The 18194-nt window shown below is 39.2% G+C and overlaps 1 protein-coding gene across 10 annotated transcripts in view; it reads left to right on the forward strand.

Annotated features, from left to right (window-relative positions):
* RBMS1 (RNA binding motif single stranded interacting protein 1) overlaps positions 1-18194 on the forward strand; it is a 259130-nt gene that overhangs the window by 139747 nt on the left and 101189 nt on the right. The gene's annotated exons all lie outside the window — the stretch shown is intronic.

Raw genomic sequence — 18194 nt, forward strand, 5'->3', positions numbered from 1 at the left:
AATAAATTGTAGCATTTTCTCAATAGGATTTGGACTGTATTGGCAGATGAGAAGTAAAATAGGAATTAAAAGATACATATGTGTAAATCCTTCTGAGGAGTGTTCTTTTATTTTTTCGAGTTTATTGATTGGTTTCATGAGTGTGTGAGAGAGAGATAAAGCAACCCACCAGGGTCTTGGTGCCATAGTCTACCCCCAACCCCCATGAGCTCAGAGCATGTGGACACACAGGCACGTAGTGCATTGAGGGAGGTCTCTGAGTGAGATCTGGCAACCTTCCCATGTGGCAACCAACACTCACAGAGTGTTGCATTGTACTGCTGCACTATCATCTGGCCCTAGGTGAGTTCATTTTTTATGGAAGCACCTCTGGAGACCAGTCCATTCCATGAAAGAGACTTTATCGTTGTTTGTCAGAAAGGTAGTTAACCATCTAACCTCATCCTAAATGTATATTAAGATGTCTATTGCACCTGGGACAATATAGTCTGTCTTTATGTGTACCTGTAGTTTTCAGCCCATTCGCACTCTTCTCTTTGGGAATGAGGATTCACTTCCACCCTTTCTGAGTCTTTGAAGAAATGTGAATAAGATTCCAAAGTGAATTTGCATTATATGGTAATGTTGTTGATGAATAGAATATAAATGTGCTACTTTGCTGCAATTACATTAACTGACTAAGTAAGAAAGCACTAATTGAAACCAAGGAGCCAGAAGCACTGTATAGTGCAAAGATCATTATGTAAAGACTAAAAGCATCGAATTGCACTGAGCTTTACAAACCTCCACATACGACAGCATCTTTTATTTATTCTAAGGCAATAATGGCCCCTTACAAAAGGAATTTCACCTAACTGTAGAAGAAAACCATTAGAAAATATTTCTATTCCCTGAAAGATATTCCAATTTCAAAAGATATGACTGATATATTTCATTTTTCTTGCTGTCCTGGGTAAAATCCAAATTCATGACTTCATATTTTTTTAAGGAAAAAAAAAATCAAATCAAAACTATCCCAGGCAGTATTTCCAAAGTAGAATTACAAGTAACATCTGGCCTTCCCTGAGTGAGCTGTGGTGGCTGTTTTACTTTGACTTGTTTTGAGGGAGGAGGGATGGGACAGTGAGTGGTGGCTCTTTAGGATATGGAGATCTTTCTAGAAGTCCTTCACTCTTTAGTCTCACTCCTTACCCTTTTGGATCAGCCCTCTTGGACTTTGACCTCAGCCTGTGGCTTCCAGGGCAGTGAAATAACGCCCTCTAAGAGGGACTACTCTGTCTATGGGTTTGTCATGCCTGGCTGGAGACAGAGGGAACTCTGCCAGGTGCGCCCTGCCCTATTGCAGCTGCTCAAGACCACAAATAGGCCTTTTGCTCTCGTGTCTGCAGCTGGCCTTTCATTGTCGTCTTCTTATGCTTTCGCAGCATAATTACAGGTAGATAGAGCGCCATAAAGTCTAAGGAACTAAAAATATAACTTTGTAGGAAAGTAAAAATGAAACTCATCCTCTAATGCTTGAGGTGTAAGAGAAAGGGAGAGGATTTCAAAAGAAAAATCATTTCTCAGCTAGTCTTGAATTACATAATGTGAGTTTTGACAACAAGGAGACAGTTAAATAACCATAAAATAATAGTCATGTGATGCTTTGTATATGCAGTAAATCCATACTTGAAAAATTGAGCTAGTCATTTATTTAATTGAATCAAATTACTCTGCAAATGTAGAAGAGGATTTTATAATTTTTCCTCAAATATTCTTTTTTTGTTGTTGATCTCATTGATGTATTTGGATGTTCCTAAAGTGTGCAAACGTTGCTCTCTTTGCTGTTATCAATAGTAGCAATAACTGTTTGCCATCCTCACTATCTCCTGTCATTTGCAAAGGAGGGCTCTTGCAAAACTTTAGGTTTGATATTTAACCCTAATGATGGTTTATGTAGATACATATCATACATAAGCAAGACATAATAATAGAGGACTCTATCTCAGAATCTGCTGGGAGCTTCATTCCATTTAACACAGATAATCTAGTAAATACTGGATTTAACTTTCTGAGAATTTTGTGTCTTATATGGTAGAGAAGCAAAAAGGGCACTCCTGTTCTGGAGTTAATTGTTTCTAATAAAGAATAACTAGTTGGGGACATGGAAGTGACAAAAACCTTATGGGAAAGTGACTCATCCTAGAGCTTTAAAAACGCATTGAATGTAATTAGAGATTTTAGGAAAGTGAGTATCAGAAACTTTTCAGAAAAGGTAGGTGCAAATCTATAGCTCTAAAAAAGAAGAAAGAACTCAAAATTTAACATTGTAATTACACTAACTTGATGGGGCTGAACTGAGGAGGGGGCAGCAGTTGAAACAAATGATTTGGGCTCTCCAGGGAGCTTGGATATTTTAAGGCTTAACAAATACAAAGATGGGAAATGCTACCTGGGAATGTTTATTGCCCAGTTCTGTGCAAACAATGCATGATGTGTCAAGGCAAGTATGATATGAAGATTTTAGAACTGGAGAGGAAAACAAAAACATATTTTTTAAAAGCTACGTTTGGAATAGAAAGAACAAATCCTAAACTATTGGGTCACAGGGAAAGTCATGACACATTTTCGCATCGAAAACATAGAAAAATAAGTCGTGACTGTTCTGATGACCCGATATTAGAAGAAGCTTAAATTGTAGTTAGTTCTACATTTAAAACTAAGGAAGAAAAACCTTCTGATTTTGAAAGCTGGAAAAGCCAAGAAAAGTAGGTTGTGATAACATAGCCTCTGATCTCTTTTTGAAGCTCTTTTTGGTACTCACAGAAGATGAGTTTCAGCCTCTTGGGTAGCTTAAAGGTTGGCATTGAGATATGAAAAGGTCTTAGTGTACCAACAACTTACTTTAGACTTTTTATTTTTTAATTGCCATGAGGACACATATCACCAGAGAGAGACCAAGAAATAGGAAAGGAGAGAGCAACTCCTTGAAGCATGATCATACTACAATCCCTCCTCCTTCATTTCTTCATCCTATTAGGATTTGGGGCATGCACACACAGGTGCCTGGTGTGTTTTTCAATCCACTGGGGCCAGGATGCAAACCAGGTACAATCACCCATAAGGGATTAGGCCCCCTTAACCACTAGGATATGGGGCCAGCAAACCAATCACTTATTTTAGATGATTAACAGGTCCAGGGCATGGTGGTTGATTGGAGCCCATAAGGCTGATTGAGCAGTTCAAGTCCTCTACCCAGTAGCTTGAGAAACATATGTGATATATATGTGTGCATGCTCAAAAGTTCCAAGAACGGATTGAAGGCCACCCTACCTGGGATATGCTTTCTTAAACCCCTCCCACCTCTGGCAAGCACATGCACCCTATAGCAAGTGAATGAATGAATGAATGAATAAATGAAGAACAGCCTACTATAGTAAAACAAAATGAGATGTCTCTACTCGCCCCACCTTCTGCAACATTTTTTTTTATTCCTAAGTCAGTCCTTGATCAACTAGTCTTTTTTCTTTCTTCCAGTAGATATCTAATTTGTTTTGAAGTGTAGTAAAATGTAGGATTTTAATATAATATGCAAATTAATATAATATGCAAAATTAAATCTGCCTTATAATAGGGTAGGCTGTTATTTTATTTTTTTTTTTGGAGAGGTTTTCGCTATAGGGCGCGTGCGCTCGCCAGACAGACAGAGAGAGACATAGAGACAGAAAGCGAAAAATCACCCCCCAGGGGGGATGGTCACGCCGCAATCCCTTCTCCTCCATTCTCCTCTCGGGATCTTGGGCACGCACGCACACGCGCCCGGCGTGAGATTTAAGCCACCGGGTCCGAGACGCGAACCGCGGTCGACTACGTGGGAGTCCAGCGACATAGCCATTACGCTAACTGCTGGTTCCCCGGGTAGGCTGTTATTAATGAAAAGGAACTATTTTAAAAATATATAATGTAAAATACATTTTACATTAAAATATAATGTAATAAAATGTAATGTTTTCCTATCCCTTTGTTTTCTGTTCTCTGTAAGTCTTCCTAATTCTTTTGAATGCAATACAGACCTTAAAAGGTGAAACAGAAAAATAAGACAGGTCAACAGAAGTAAACATAATCAACCATAATTTAAGACAAATGGTATCTATTATCAGCATGGTTGTCTCTGAGAATCTAGAGGAAGGCTGCAGTCACCTTCATGTGAGGTGACCAGGGTAGGAGGTGACATTTCAGCCTTGAAGGACAAGAAAATTTTCATGAGGGATGGAGACAATAGTGTCCTCTAGGCCTCAAAGAGAGCCCTAGATTGCTAGTGCTTGGGTGTTTAAAAATGCACAGAGAGGGAACCAGCAGTTAGCGTAATGGATATGTCGCTGGACTCCCACGTAGTCGACCACGGTTCGCGTCCCGGACCCGGTGGCTTAGAACTCACGCTGGGGTTGCGTATGTGTGTGTGCCCAAGATCCCGAGAGGAGAATGGAGGAGAAGGGATTGCGGCGTGACCATCCCCCCGGGGGGTGATTTCTCGCTTTCTGTCTCTATGTCTCTCTCTGTCTGTCTGGCGAGCGCATGCACCCTATAGTGGACCTCTCCAAAAAAAAATGCACAGAGAAGGTTTCCTGGTGTGAAGCTGGAGGCCATAGGTCTACCAGACTCAGCAGGAGTTAGCTGGTCAGGGCTCCATGGAATGTCTGGGGTAAAGGAAAATGAGCCCAGAGACCAGGTACGGGCATATTGTTAACACCTAAAAGAAGACTCTATAAAGGGCAGGGTTTATTATTTAGTTACTGAGGAAGAATTAGCCATTGGAGTAGAGAGAATCATAGTTCAGTTTCAATCTTTCTCTTTCTCACTCACTCACTCACTCAGGCAGTAATTCTGACAACAGTAGGAAGGCTGACTTGGAGAAGGAGAGGACTCTCCTAGATTTGGGATGATGCAGCCCTGACCCAGGACGATGATAGGAACAGGAAGGGGAGAGCATGTGGGGATGTTGGTGGGGAGTGGTGTTTTAGAGATGGAAACATTGACGTTCAAGCGTGATTTAAAATAACTTTAAACATTAGCTCTGAATAAAGAGAAAACTTGAGTTGTGTTAACTGAGAGTGAGCACAGGAGAGATGTCGACCCATGGGGTTCTCAGATGCTAAACTCCACTCTCCTAGTGTTCCCCCGATGTGGCCATGCTTCTATTCATGTTATTCATGAATAGGACCCAGAAAGCAGAATGTTTTTTGGAAACCAGTAGTCTATTCATTAAATACTGATTTGAAAAGAATTGTTAAGTTCTGATTGTTAGGGAAATCAAAAAAGTAGAGTAACTAATAGGAAAATAGACACTGAAATGGTTACATTCTTCTCTATATACCTCCATTTATCCCTGCAACTCTAAGACTTCCTTTTCTTCTTTAGGTTTTTGCCATTTGGCATGTGTGCTTGCCAGAGAGAAGGAAAGTGAGAAATCACCACTGGGGGGTGTGGGTGTGGGTGTGGGTTGTCATGCCACAATCCATTCTCCATTCTCTTGGGATTTGGGGCATGCATGAACATGTAACCAGTGTGAATTTCTTTTCTTTTTAAAAATTTAATGTTATTTATTTATTTTATTGATCATTATTACTATTGTTTTAAAGTTTGCTATGGGCACATGTGTTCACCAGAGACAGATAGAGAGGGAAAGTGAGAAAGGAAGCCACCAGTTCCGGGTCTCAAACTGTGGTCAGCCTTGTGGGAATCCAATGCCTTGACTGCCACGCCACCTTCGGGCCCCTTAATTTCTTAAGCAATCTATCTGCTGAAAGGTTTTTTCCTTCTAACCTAGAATTAAATGATCATCCCTTTCCTTCCAAAATTATTAGGCTACCTTTATAGTAAAATATGAAAATGAAGGCAGTCTAATAACATGAATAAGTTTTTTATACTTAAGTAACCAGCTTTTATCCTATTGTGAAGTTACTTTCAACATTTACTCTGAAAGTAGCAATAGAGTCCGCCAAACATAGTATTTTAAATTCCTCAGGTAAAACAAGAAGCCCTTTGGAATTGATAGAAATTACATAAAACAGGAAGAAACTTACGTTCAAAACAAAACAATGAAGTAGGAAAATTATTCCACTCCAAAGGACCCAGTTCTCACTTGTACATTGAAGAGAAAATTTTGAGTCAGGTGACCTAAGGTTAGATGACTTGTCCAAGAAGCCTGAAAGTACTCTTAGTTGTCTGATTTAGTCTGGGGGGTTGGGGGAAGAGCTCACACTCCATATATATTCCACACAGGAATATTCAGATAACTATACAGACACGATAGACATAAACCAAAATTTTTATTGCCTGTATTCATCATCATTCTAAAGTGGGGCCTCTGAGTCTTATAAATCCAAAGCTTTTGATGTAGAGTTAAATTAGAAGCTAATATAAAGAAATGGTCTCTCTTTAAGGTATGATTTACCCTTCAAGTGTTGGCTTCGAGACAAACTGTAGCAGTGTGTATTGTTGCTGCTGGTGGTTATGACAAGAGCTATGTGTTTAACTCAAAGGTACCAACAAAGAAAGACCAGCAGGTCATTTTTTTCTTTGGTATCCTTTAGATCTTAGGTAATTGAGATTTGGGCACACTGAGTTATATTTCATGAGAGGTCTTCAGAAAGTGTATGGAAATGCTTATTATGAAAAAACTATGCATGGATTTCAAAACAAAAAAAATTTGTACCAACATAATTTTGAACTTTAACTCCACTTTGCCCTACAAACTGTTTGAAGTGCTCTCATATCATATTGAGGCCATTTTAATATTTCAGTTGTTTAAATTACATTTTGCAAGGGTACTAAAAACTGTATTTAATAATTTCTATTTCTTAGATTTCTTTTAAGACAGAGAGAGAAAAAGAAAATTTAACAGAAATATAGAACAGTGAAATATAGTTTCTGTCTCTTTCAAAAAGAAATAGTCTTTATGGACTTGCAAAGGTTTTTCTCTTTCTTTCTGTTTTTTTTTTTTTTTTTGGGGTGGGGGTGTGTGTGTGTGTGTGTGTGTGTGTGTTGTTTTTTTGTTTTGAGAAGTTTTTGCTATAGGGGGCATGCACTTGCCAGAAAAACAGAGACAGAAAGCGAGAGATCATCCCCTAGGGTGAATGACCATGCCACAATCGCTTCTCCTCCATTCTCCTCTTGGGATCTTGGGCACACATGCTCACATGCCCTGCGTGAGTTTAAGCTACCAGATCTGGGATTCGAACCCCAGTCAACTACATGGGAGTCCAGCAACGTAGCCATTATACCATCTGCTGGTCCTCCGCAAAGGTTGTTTTAATCTTCTCCAAAAACAAAGTTGTGTGAAGGTGATGATTATAAAATGCATGTGATTTTTGTGTCTATCACTTTTGTATAGCTTCTAGCACATTTGCAGATTTTGTTGTATAAATAATAAGATTTCTTTTTTAAGTTCCAAATGTTCCCATTTCATGAAATATCTAACTTTTATCCTCTTAAGAGATCTTTATGATTGATCTAGAAGGTTCTCACTATATTAAATATTATAGCAATATTTTCTGAAACTTGGCTTGTTCCTGTTATTGCCAGAATAATAGGATGACACATAATAAGTAGCTCAATGAGAGCATAGACTAAAGAACTTAAGCATTTTGCTAAAAAGTGTGATCGAAAATGTGAAATTTGCAGACTTTGTCTCATCTTCTTAAAAAGGAATGCTAATCTAATGGGCCAAAATGTTGAGTCACTACTTGTAATTTAACTCTCTCATCATGGACTCTCTCATCTCAGTAAGGTTCCATATAGTCAAAGACTTGACATACAGTGCATTTGAGACTGAGCAGAATACATAATCTCTATTATCTTTTTTTTTTGTGCTAAAAAATGGATGTAAAAGCAGACTTGAGCACCTAGGAGCAATAATTTATTTAATCATCTTTCCATTCATTTCTTGGGTAAGTCATTCAGAACCATTTTCTTGTTCATATTAGTTGCTTTTTTTTCCTTCCTGGTATGGAAGAATCTAAGTCTTAAAGAAATACTTTTTAGAGCCAGCCCCATAGCTTAGTGTTTTAGGGGGCTGGATCCCACATGATCTATCACAGTTCCAATCCCTGGTGACTTGAAAAACATGCCGAGGGCATATATGCGTGTGCTCCAAAACCTGACAGGACAGAGAAACAAGGAAGGGATCATGCTGTGACTACACCACACTGGGAGGTGCTTCCTCTCTTTCTCTCTCTCTCTCTTTCTCTCTCTCTCTCTCTCTCTCTCTGTCTGTCTCTGGTAAGTGCACACATCTACTGGCAACTAAAAAAAAAGGAAGAAAGGAAGGAAAGAAAGGAAAAAAAAATCTTTATGTACCATAGGCATAATATAAAGACTGGGAAGTTCCAAAGTTTCACCAAAATAACTTCAGCATTAAAAAAAAATGCCCTATTAAATAACTGCTTTTCAAGAGAATCATCTCACTTAGACATCTATTTGCTCTTTTTTTTTTCTTTTGTCATTAGAATTATCAGATGATTTTTGTTTTCAGGGTGTGGGCAATATTTTTTTTTAAATCAACATATTATTTAATCCTTTCTTTGTTTCATTTATTTATTTATTTATTTATTTTTAAGAGGTTTTTGCTACAGGGCTTGTACGCCTGCCGGAAAGACAGAGAGAAACAGAAAGTGAGAAATCACTGCCTGGGGGATGGCCACGCCGCAATCCCTTCTCCTCCATTCTCCTCTTGGGATCTTGGGCACGCACGCACACGCAGCCGGCGTGAGTTTAAGCCATTGGGTCCAGGACTCGAACCACAGTTGACTACATGGGAGTCCAGCAACATGCAGTTAGCTGTCATGCTAACTACTGGTCCCTTTAATCCTTTCTTGAGAATTGCTTCACTACACAGTTGGAGCAGACTTTACTGAAATGTAGACCCTAGGTGATGAGCTACATTCTTCACTGGCTCCAGGACCTGTTTCCCTCTGCTAAGTGTAACTGCAATCTGAATATGTGCTGTTTAGCAAAATTAAAAATAACTGCAGGTCAGGGACTTTCAGCATCATCAATCTTTAAATATTAATTATTGAGCCTTTAAATATTAATTATTACCAAGTACCTACTGTGTACATGCATTTGATATTTTGACAGAAAAATCTCAACTATGTCTATATTCTAATTTGTCCCCTATGAAAAGTCTGCAGGTGACATGGATACTTAGAGGCTTAGCCAACTCCCCCCATCAGTCATTTGACTTTCCCTCTAGGGTGGTTTGGGTTTTTTTAAAAGGTCTTTGCAGTAGGGCTTGTATACTCACTGGAGAGGAAAGAGATAGAGACAGTGAGAGAAATCATCCCCCAGGGGATGGCCATGCAACAGTTCATTCTTCTCCTGGGATTTTGGGCATGCACATATATGTGCCTGGCATGATTTTTAAGCCACCAGGTTGGCCATGTGGGAATTCAGTGCCTTAACCATTATGCCACCTGCTGGTCCCAAGGATGTCTTTTTTTTTTTTTTTTTTTTTTTTTTTTTTTATAGTCATGATAAAGAGCCATCCTTCTCTTAAGGACCAAATCCTGTACAAACCATTGGCAAACCGATAGAATATTAGTCTTACTAGAAATTAATAGAGAAGACAGTACAGAAAATAATGATAACCACAAGAATTTTCAAAAAATCCTCCTCTCCTTCTCTGTGAATACAAATGGTATTTATTTTATATCTATAACTTATTCCTTTTTAAAAAATGCTTTTAATTTATTTATTTCTTCCATGAAAAAAAGAGAGAGAGACAGGAAGACAGGCACCCCCTAGGAGGGTCTTCATACCAGGATCCACCTCCATCCTCAGCTAGCCAGATCATGGGCACACACTGGCATGCTGGGGAAGGTTCCAGGACATGAATGAAGGACTTTCCCAAGTGGACCCAGTTGTTGTACCAGGGCATCGCCATGTGGTCTCTCTACCTTGTTCCATAATAGGAACCTTGGATTTCTGTAGATGTGGCCAAGGGGGTCTTTAACTATCGTTTGAATGCAGAGCTTAGTGTGATCAGGAATAAAAACCTCTGAAACCTTTATTTGGCAGTTGTGTTTGGTTTTATTTAAAATATCTTTATTAGGTTACCATCAATCTCAGAAATTTTCAACCTGTCTCTTTACCTTTCTTTTATCTTCAGTGTATAATAAATATGTGGGAAAAATCCTGTGTAATATGTGAACACCTAAACAGTACTAGCAGCTAACATTTTCTAATGCTTTCTGTATGCCAGCAACTAGACCAAGTGTTTATTATTTAATCTTTGGGACAATTTTAGAAGCAGTGTTGTTATCCCCATTTTAAAGATGAGGTTGAGAGAAGTTTCATTTTCGTATTACTTGGGATAATCCAACTGATCATGCTGGAGCCAGAGCTGAAGCCTGGACGGTTCAGTTCCAGAGCCTGTTCCCGGAATTGCTGTGCTTTCTCTGCCTCCCCAAATACACTCTTAATGCCAGCTCATTCTCTTTATCCACCCCTCATCAGAGCCCATGTTCCCATTTACCACCGCTACAAAGAGACACTCCTCCAAAACCCTAAAAGAGAGATTCAGACATGATAGATTTATCAAGATTTTGTTAGAAAAAATCAGCTTTCCTAAAGCTCACCTGAATAGCCAACAGAATCAAAAGCTCAAAATACAGGCAGGAAGACAGAGGAGGAACTCTCTGACTTGCCATCTGCTTAGTAATCCCATTTAGTGTAACTGGTCATGTGAAACCCAGCTCCTGGTTAGTTGTCTGTGTGCAGCTACCCAGGATGACACAGCACCGAAGAGACATCATTTGTCATTTGCTTGATGACTGAGAGAGTTAAGAAATATTCTTTCAGGCCTCAGTGTCTAACAAATCCTTCTAGTTCTCTAGAAAATCATAGTCATAGAAGAGCATTATAAATTTCACTACAGGTATAAATCTGATTAAGACAGAAGACCAAGCCATTTTTTGAGAGAAGTGAGTGATGAGTCCCATTTTTATGTAATTTAACAAATATTTATCAAGTGTCATGACAATGATTTTGCTAGATGTTATCCCAAGACACATTTCCTTGTATAGAAAGTGAGTTTCACTTGTAATATAGTATAGATCAGAATGTGAGAGATAGAAGGAACAACCAAGATTACAAAGTAGGGAGTGATTGCATGTGACCAGGGGCATCAAGCAAAGCTTGACCTTTGAATGGGTCTTCAGAAAGGAGTGGACAGTGCAAGCACAGGACTGAAGACAGGACTAGTATGGCTGCCTGCCCTCTCTGGTATTTTCTGGGGCCATACTAGGAGAGGTGAGCGGGGATCTTTTAACACCAGAGGAAGACCTGGACTTCACTGAGAAGGCAGTGATGGTATAAAGTGCTTCAGGGTTTGCCTCAATGGAATGTGGGATATAGAGGGTGGGTGTGGGGAGGAAGGTGATTCACACATGAGTGTAAGCCTTGAGTCTGTACAACTGGGAGTTTGGTATCATTAACAGATACAAAGATTAGAAGGAAGAGATTGTTTTTGTTCTTGCCTGGAAACTCCCATCCACTCTCAGGAAAAACTTCAAATTGAGTGCCTGCTGGCTTTATGGGTTTGTATACTTTGGTGTGGCTATTGAATGGAAAGAAGTAATGCAGCAATTCCAAACTGGTGATTTTCAATGCAGAAAAGAGTCTACTAATCAAACATGTTTGTCAGCTGGACCAGGCCGTCTACTCCTTTGTTAGTCACTGGCCATTTACAGTGTATTAAAAACTTTTGAGTCGAGATAGTCTTTAGGGTTAACAATAAGATCTCTGTATTTCTCTAACACGTAATCATTTTCTTAAAATTTTATAGTTTAGTTTCAAGGTTTAAACTTTTGGAAGTTATTTGTGTAATGAAGTACTTTGTAGTTCTCTTGATTAGGATTATTAGGCTTCAGATTTGATGTTTTCAAGAAGAGATTTTATAAGAGAGCCATGGATGGAGTGGGAAGAAGGGCCAGTGAGTTTCCATAAGTGGGGTATTTAGAATTCGCAGGGAAGGAGACTCGTAACACAAACAGTCCTGATCAAGTCCCTGGCTCTGCCAGGGAGCGTGGACTGACTCTCCTCGTGGCTGGCTGGCTGTGCACTCACTGACCTGGCCATGCCGGGCTTATACTTGTCCGATTGCTTATGGGGCCAGGACCACTTGTCTTCCTCATCTGCTTTTTTTCTTCCTACCTCTCTTAAGTATCACATGTCAAGGGAACCTGCATGGGAGACCAACATTTTTTTGAGCATCAACATTTACACGCAGTTTTTTAGATTTCCAAATGTACAAAGGACACTATCCTTCAGCATAAGGACTACGTTATAAAGAAGAAGCAAAGAAGCAGTCTTTGTGGTCCTAAAAACAAACGGGGCCTGCCAGCCCATTTGGAAGGGCACGCTGAGCCTTTCCAGAGGTTTTTCTGAAATGTTTCATCTTCACCTCCAAATCCAGGCCATAAATTATGAAATTATGAAGTCATAACACTTAACGTCACTGCCCTTTAGTATCAGGGATAGCTCTTGCTCCCCTCTTTAGTCTACTTCAGTAGCCCTGTGTAGCTGGCTGAATATTTTTGTTTCTTAGATAATTTTCCTTATATTCTAGATGTATTTCCTTATATTTTTCCTATTCATTATCCTTAGTTTAAGTTTTTTGTTTTTAAAGTTTTTGGGGGTAGATATATTTTTTAGAGTTTATTGTATTCTTGATGGGGAGTGTATTTGTGCACATGTGCTTGAGATAGAGAAAAGCACCCTCATGGGGTCTTGCCACTCTGCATCCTTCCTTTAGACATTCAGCTTGTCAGGACCATGAGCTCTCAGGCATGTGCCCTGCATGTTCCAGGTCCAGCAGGGGTCCTCACACTGTGATCTACCCCCAGCCTCCTCTAGCTAGGATCATGGGCACATGTATGCCCAACATGTACAGGGAAGCCTCAGGATACAAACCCAGGATCTTCCCGTGTGGTTTCAGTATCAAGATGCACTGCATTATCACTGCACCACTGTGGCTGTCCTGGATCAGTTTTTTGAGGTGAAAGAATTTCAGCATTTATTTAAATAAAAAGTTTATTGATTTTTTTGTGCTGGTCTTTTTTAATGTTTTAAGTTTATTTATTTATTCAAGAAGAGAATACTGAAGAGAGATTCAGTGTTCCCAAAAGGGTGTTGATGCCATGATCCATCTCCAGCTCAGCTCATGCTGCATCATGGGTACTCATGTGCCCTGCGTACTCAGGGAGGCCTCCAGATGTGAACCAGTAGCCTTCCCCTGTGGTTCTACCCCTCAGAATGTTACATTTTGCTGCTGCATCACCATCTGGCTCCTCATTTCTAGTCTGAATTATAGAATATTACTTCTCTTCTAATCAAGTGACAGATAACAAGGAGGGCTTACCAGAATTAAAATGTGCATTCTTAGGGCAACAGGCCCTGCAGCACAATGCTATGCATTGGGAGCCAGAATCACAGGACTGCAATTTGAATTCTAGGCCCAGCATGAAAAACATGCCAAGTATATGTGTGTGTGTGCTGCAAATCCTGGTGGTGTGGAGAAATGAAGGAAAAAAAAGATTGTGATGTGATGTGACCTTGTGCCATTAAGAAGTCTCTCTCTCTCTCTCTCTCATGCACATGCACTAAAATAAATAAGTACAATTTTTACAAAATTTCATCTCCATATTCAGCCCTACATAGAGCCAGAGTCAAGATTCAATGATACTGAATATGGAGAAAGTGTACCATGTACTAAAAAGCACAGGCTAAGAGCTTTCCACCTGACTCTCCCACTGGCTTGAGCAAATTTCTCCACCTCTTTGTGCCCCCCGTTTCCTCAGCTGTAAAATCAGGATAAGAATAGTATCTACAATACAGGGTTCTCTAGGGACTAAATGGGTTAATGTCAAGTGCTCCAAATATTTCCTTACTGCAATCATGTTTTTAAAAGCTTCCCAGGATATTCTTACATTCAGTCCCAGTTAAGAGCTTCTCTTTAACTCCTTTCATTTATAATTGAGAAAACCAATTCTCAGAAAGAGTTAAATAATCCTCTTTGAGTGACAGAACTGGGAAGCAGCAGACCCTGGAATAGATCCTGTGTTTCCTGAAACATCTATCTTAACTTGCCTCTTTTCATGAGCGAATGTAAACGCTATCTCAGCTCTACCCCTGATCATGAGTATAAAATATCTGTACTTCAGTTTCTTGCCCAAGAATTTAACTTTGTTCTCTCTACTACCCTAGTTCTTGTCAAAAGCTATTGTAAGAAATCAGGTTTATGAAGAATTGCCTGAAGGATTTGGAGTTCCCTTATTCATCACAGAGCTTTTCCAACTTTGTCAGGGAACACACAAATGAAGAAAATATTTATATTACATTATATTGTTACTATATTGGATTGTTTTGAGCGAGGCTGTTCATTGCTAGAGGTAACAGGCCCTCTCCAAAGGTTGATGGTGTCAGTTTCTCCTCAAGCCTATTTCAGAACTACCCCAGTAGGTGGCTTTAAACAAAACAAAACAAAACAAAACAAAACAAAACAAACAAACAAACAAAAATCTCTAATCAAATGAAATCTGAAACAGCACTTTATATACAAATGTTTAAAAGTAGTGTTGTTTTTTATTATATGTTGTGTAAGTACAAATTTACTACATTTATACAATTCATCGGGGAAGAGAGCGAGGCAGTGTGTTTCCTGAAACATCTATCTTAACTTGCCTCTTTTCATGAGCGAATGTAAACGCTACCTCAGCTCTACCCCTGATCATGAGTATAAAATATCTGTACTTCAGTTTCTTGCCCAAGAATTTAACTTTGTTCTCTCTACTACCCTAGTTCTTGTCAAAAGCTATTGTAAGAAATCAGGTTTATGAAGAATTGCCTGAAGGATTTGGAGTTCCCTTATTCATCACAGAGCTTTTCCAACTTTGTCAGGGAACACACAAATGAAGAAAATATTTATATTACATTATATTGTTACTATATTGGATTGTTTTGAGCGAGGCTGTTCATTGCTAGAGGTAACAGGCCCTCTCCAAAGGTTGATGGTGTCAGTTTCTCCTCAAGCCTATTTCAGAACTACCCCAGTAGGTGGCTTTAAACAAAACAAAACAAAACAAAACAAAACAAAACAAACAAACAAACAAAAATCTCTAATCAAATGAAATCTGAAACAGCACTTTATATACAAATGTTTAAAAGTAGTGTTGTTTTTTATTATATGTTGTGTAAGTACAAATTTACTACATTTATACAATTCATCGGGGAAGAGAGCGAGGCAGTTTTGATGTACTGAAAAACTTGAGATCAGAACTCCTGGATAACCATAACACAACTGTATTGATAACATATCTAATTTATTTCTGGACTTCACTTGCTTAATCAGCATTTGAAAAACCCTTACTTAAATCCAAAAGTAGCTGCACAAAGTAACAATTTAAAAAATATTTTTTTATGATTATTTGTTTCTTCCATGAAGTAGTTAAAAGAGTGAGAGACAGGCACCCCCTAACAGGATCCTCATACCACGATCTATGCCCAGCCTCAGCCAGCCCCAGATCTTGGCTACAAGCCTGCTATTCACATGCCTCATGATATAAAAGTGAGACTAGGAGCACCTTAACCTTAAAATCAGTAATAGTTAATGATATCACTTTCTTGTGAGTCAATGTGGTAGGCAGTTTAAACTGGCTGTTAAGTCATAGTGAGGGGGTGTGCCAACTAGTTGTACCTGCTCTTAGGGTGGCATTTGTTTGAGTGTGATGTGCGTATAGGTCACTTGTACAATTTTATATGAATGGACATGCACAGACTTGAATTTCCAAAAAAATATCAACACAGAGTTATACCTGTCCTAATCAGTGACTCATTAATAAGTTCAAATGAATGCAAAGAGATGACAGAGACACGTTTGTCCAGCCTCTGCACTTGAAACACTTTAATATTTGTTGTGCCATGTATTTGTTTGCATTCTAGTTCTAGTCTTTGCATTTAAAGGCTAAGAAGCAAATTCAAAAGGGAAATTGATAGAACCCTAAAATACCTTTTCAAAGCCTATGTTAATATGACTATCCCAAGAGTGGATTTTTATCCCTGGGTAGAACAGCATCCGTGTATATGAACTATGTAGCTATCTGCCCTTGTAGAATTCCAGCTTGTCAGGCCCAGTATTGGACATAGGATGAGAGCCTCAGGAAGACCCAGAGGAGGAAGCTCTTTCCAGCCTTAAGAGCTGGGAAAAACAGAACTTTTCTTGAGCCCAGCACTTGGTTTGATTCTAATGAATACTTAGTTTCATAATTGTTTTAGTTCCTTCTTATTTGGACTACTGAGATGTTCTGAGTTGACTTTGCATTCAACATTGGCAGTTCTTCAGGATCTCACTTTGGCTCACGCATCTGTGGAACATGTCTTCTCCTGGGTTTATTTTCCTTCACCTTGAAGTCCGTATCTATTTCTGTCTTGTGGTGTTGTGTATATTTTTGCCAGCAGCCTCAGTCTTTTTGGGGGAGGAGGTATAAATGTTTCTCATGCTGTATTTGACTACCCCTCTTAAAGTCACAGTAAAAGGTGTGTTGCTTGGACATCTTTTTTGTCATTTTTTTTACAGCAATCATTCTTAGGAACGTGGCTCACTTAGGAGTCAGTGCTGATATTTCGATACCTAGTGGACTTTCTGTAAGAAAGGAAAATCTAATGCCTTCTCTTAATGGCCCCAGAAAGAGATAAGTGGATGAACAATAGTTTCCTTGAACTGTCAATAAACATTAAAATCAGCAACTGTGCAAAATCCAAATTTCCAGTAACTTTTAGCTTGAATTGACATCTTTAATGAAAGAAAGATGTTTTTTAAATGTCATTCTCTTTTTTAAAAGAGAGAGATTTTTACTATAGAGCACATGTGCTCACCAGGTAGAGAGACAGAAAGCGAGAAATCATCCCCCAGGCGGGATGGCCACGCTGCAATCTCTTCTCTTCCACACTCCTCTTGGCATTTTGGGCACGTATGCACACACACCCAGTGTGCATTTTATTTTAAGCCACCGGATCTGGGACTCAAACCACAGTCGACTACATGGGAGTCCAGCGACGTTACCATTACATCATCTGCTGGTCCCCTTAAGTGTGATATTTTTATACTCACTCACTTGGAATTCATTTTGGCCTTGAATTGCCCTCCATTTAAAAAGAAACAAAAAAAAATATGAAACTATGAATTTCTATTCAGTGTTTGAAGACAGGAAACACTCAGCCACTTGCCTGGATGTGTGGTTTAGCTGCAGAATTCTGCTTTACCTGTGTTTTGATTACCTGATAAATCACAATTTAACATTGTTGGTTGTAATTTATAAACCTCCAGTGGGCTGTGCCACTGCTTTGTTCTCCATGTACTGCAAATTCCGATAAATTCCTTGATAAATTCCCAGCCTTGAGCTTGAAGGGACATTCTTCTCCTGGAGGTAGCACATCCTGCCGCAGTTGTGCATGCCCTCTCCTCCTTTCTCCTACTTTCCTCTCCTTTTTTGCCATCTGCTGAAACCACACCAGCCTTTACTGGGCTTTCATGGACAATAATGGTAGATAGGTTGTGTTTTTCAGGACTGATTTTTCTTCTTTATAGAGTTCACATGTACCGCAAAGTCAGTGCATAGACTTAGTGGTCTTCTGACCCTGATACTGCTAGATCAAGGTTTCCTCTGTGAGTCTCCCTGCCAACAGATATCTCAGGTGGAAGAAGTTCAATACTGCACTGAAGAGAAACAAGATGACAGCTAAATAAATCATCTTGGACTGCAGCACATCAGGCAACCCTTCATTCTCCACTTGGATGGCTATTCTCTCTCATCCTGCTTTTCTTATCTGTTAGGTTGTCGGGAATGTCATGACATATTTTTCTACGTTTTTCTATACAAAAATGCATCATGACTTTCCTGATGACCCAATACTTACATGCATTTTTATAGCATATCAAGTAATTTTTATAAAAAGATAGGCTACTGATAATTAGATCACTAAGAAATAGTAAATAACCACTCTGAGCCTCCAGCTCTTCATTGGTGACATCAGCAAATCGAACCAGAGATCAGGAATACACAAGTCAGTGGCCATGTACCGCCTCATTTCCTCTCCCCGAGCAGAATTGCTAATAAACAGATGAGAACACACTTTTCCTCCTTACTTCCTAGCTGGTA

Source organism: Tupaia chinensis, unplaced genomic scaffold, assembly GCF_000334495.1.
Source record: "Tupaia chinensis unplaced genomic scaffold, TupChi_1.0 Scaffold000674_2, whole genome shotgun sequence".
NCBI lineage: Eukaryota > Metazoa > Chordata > Mammalia > Scandentia > Tupaiidae > Tupaia > Tupaia belangeri.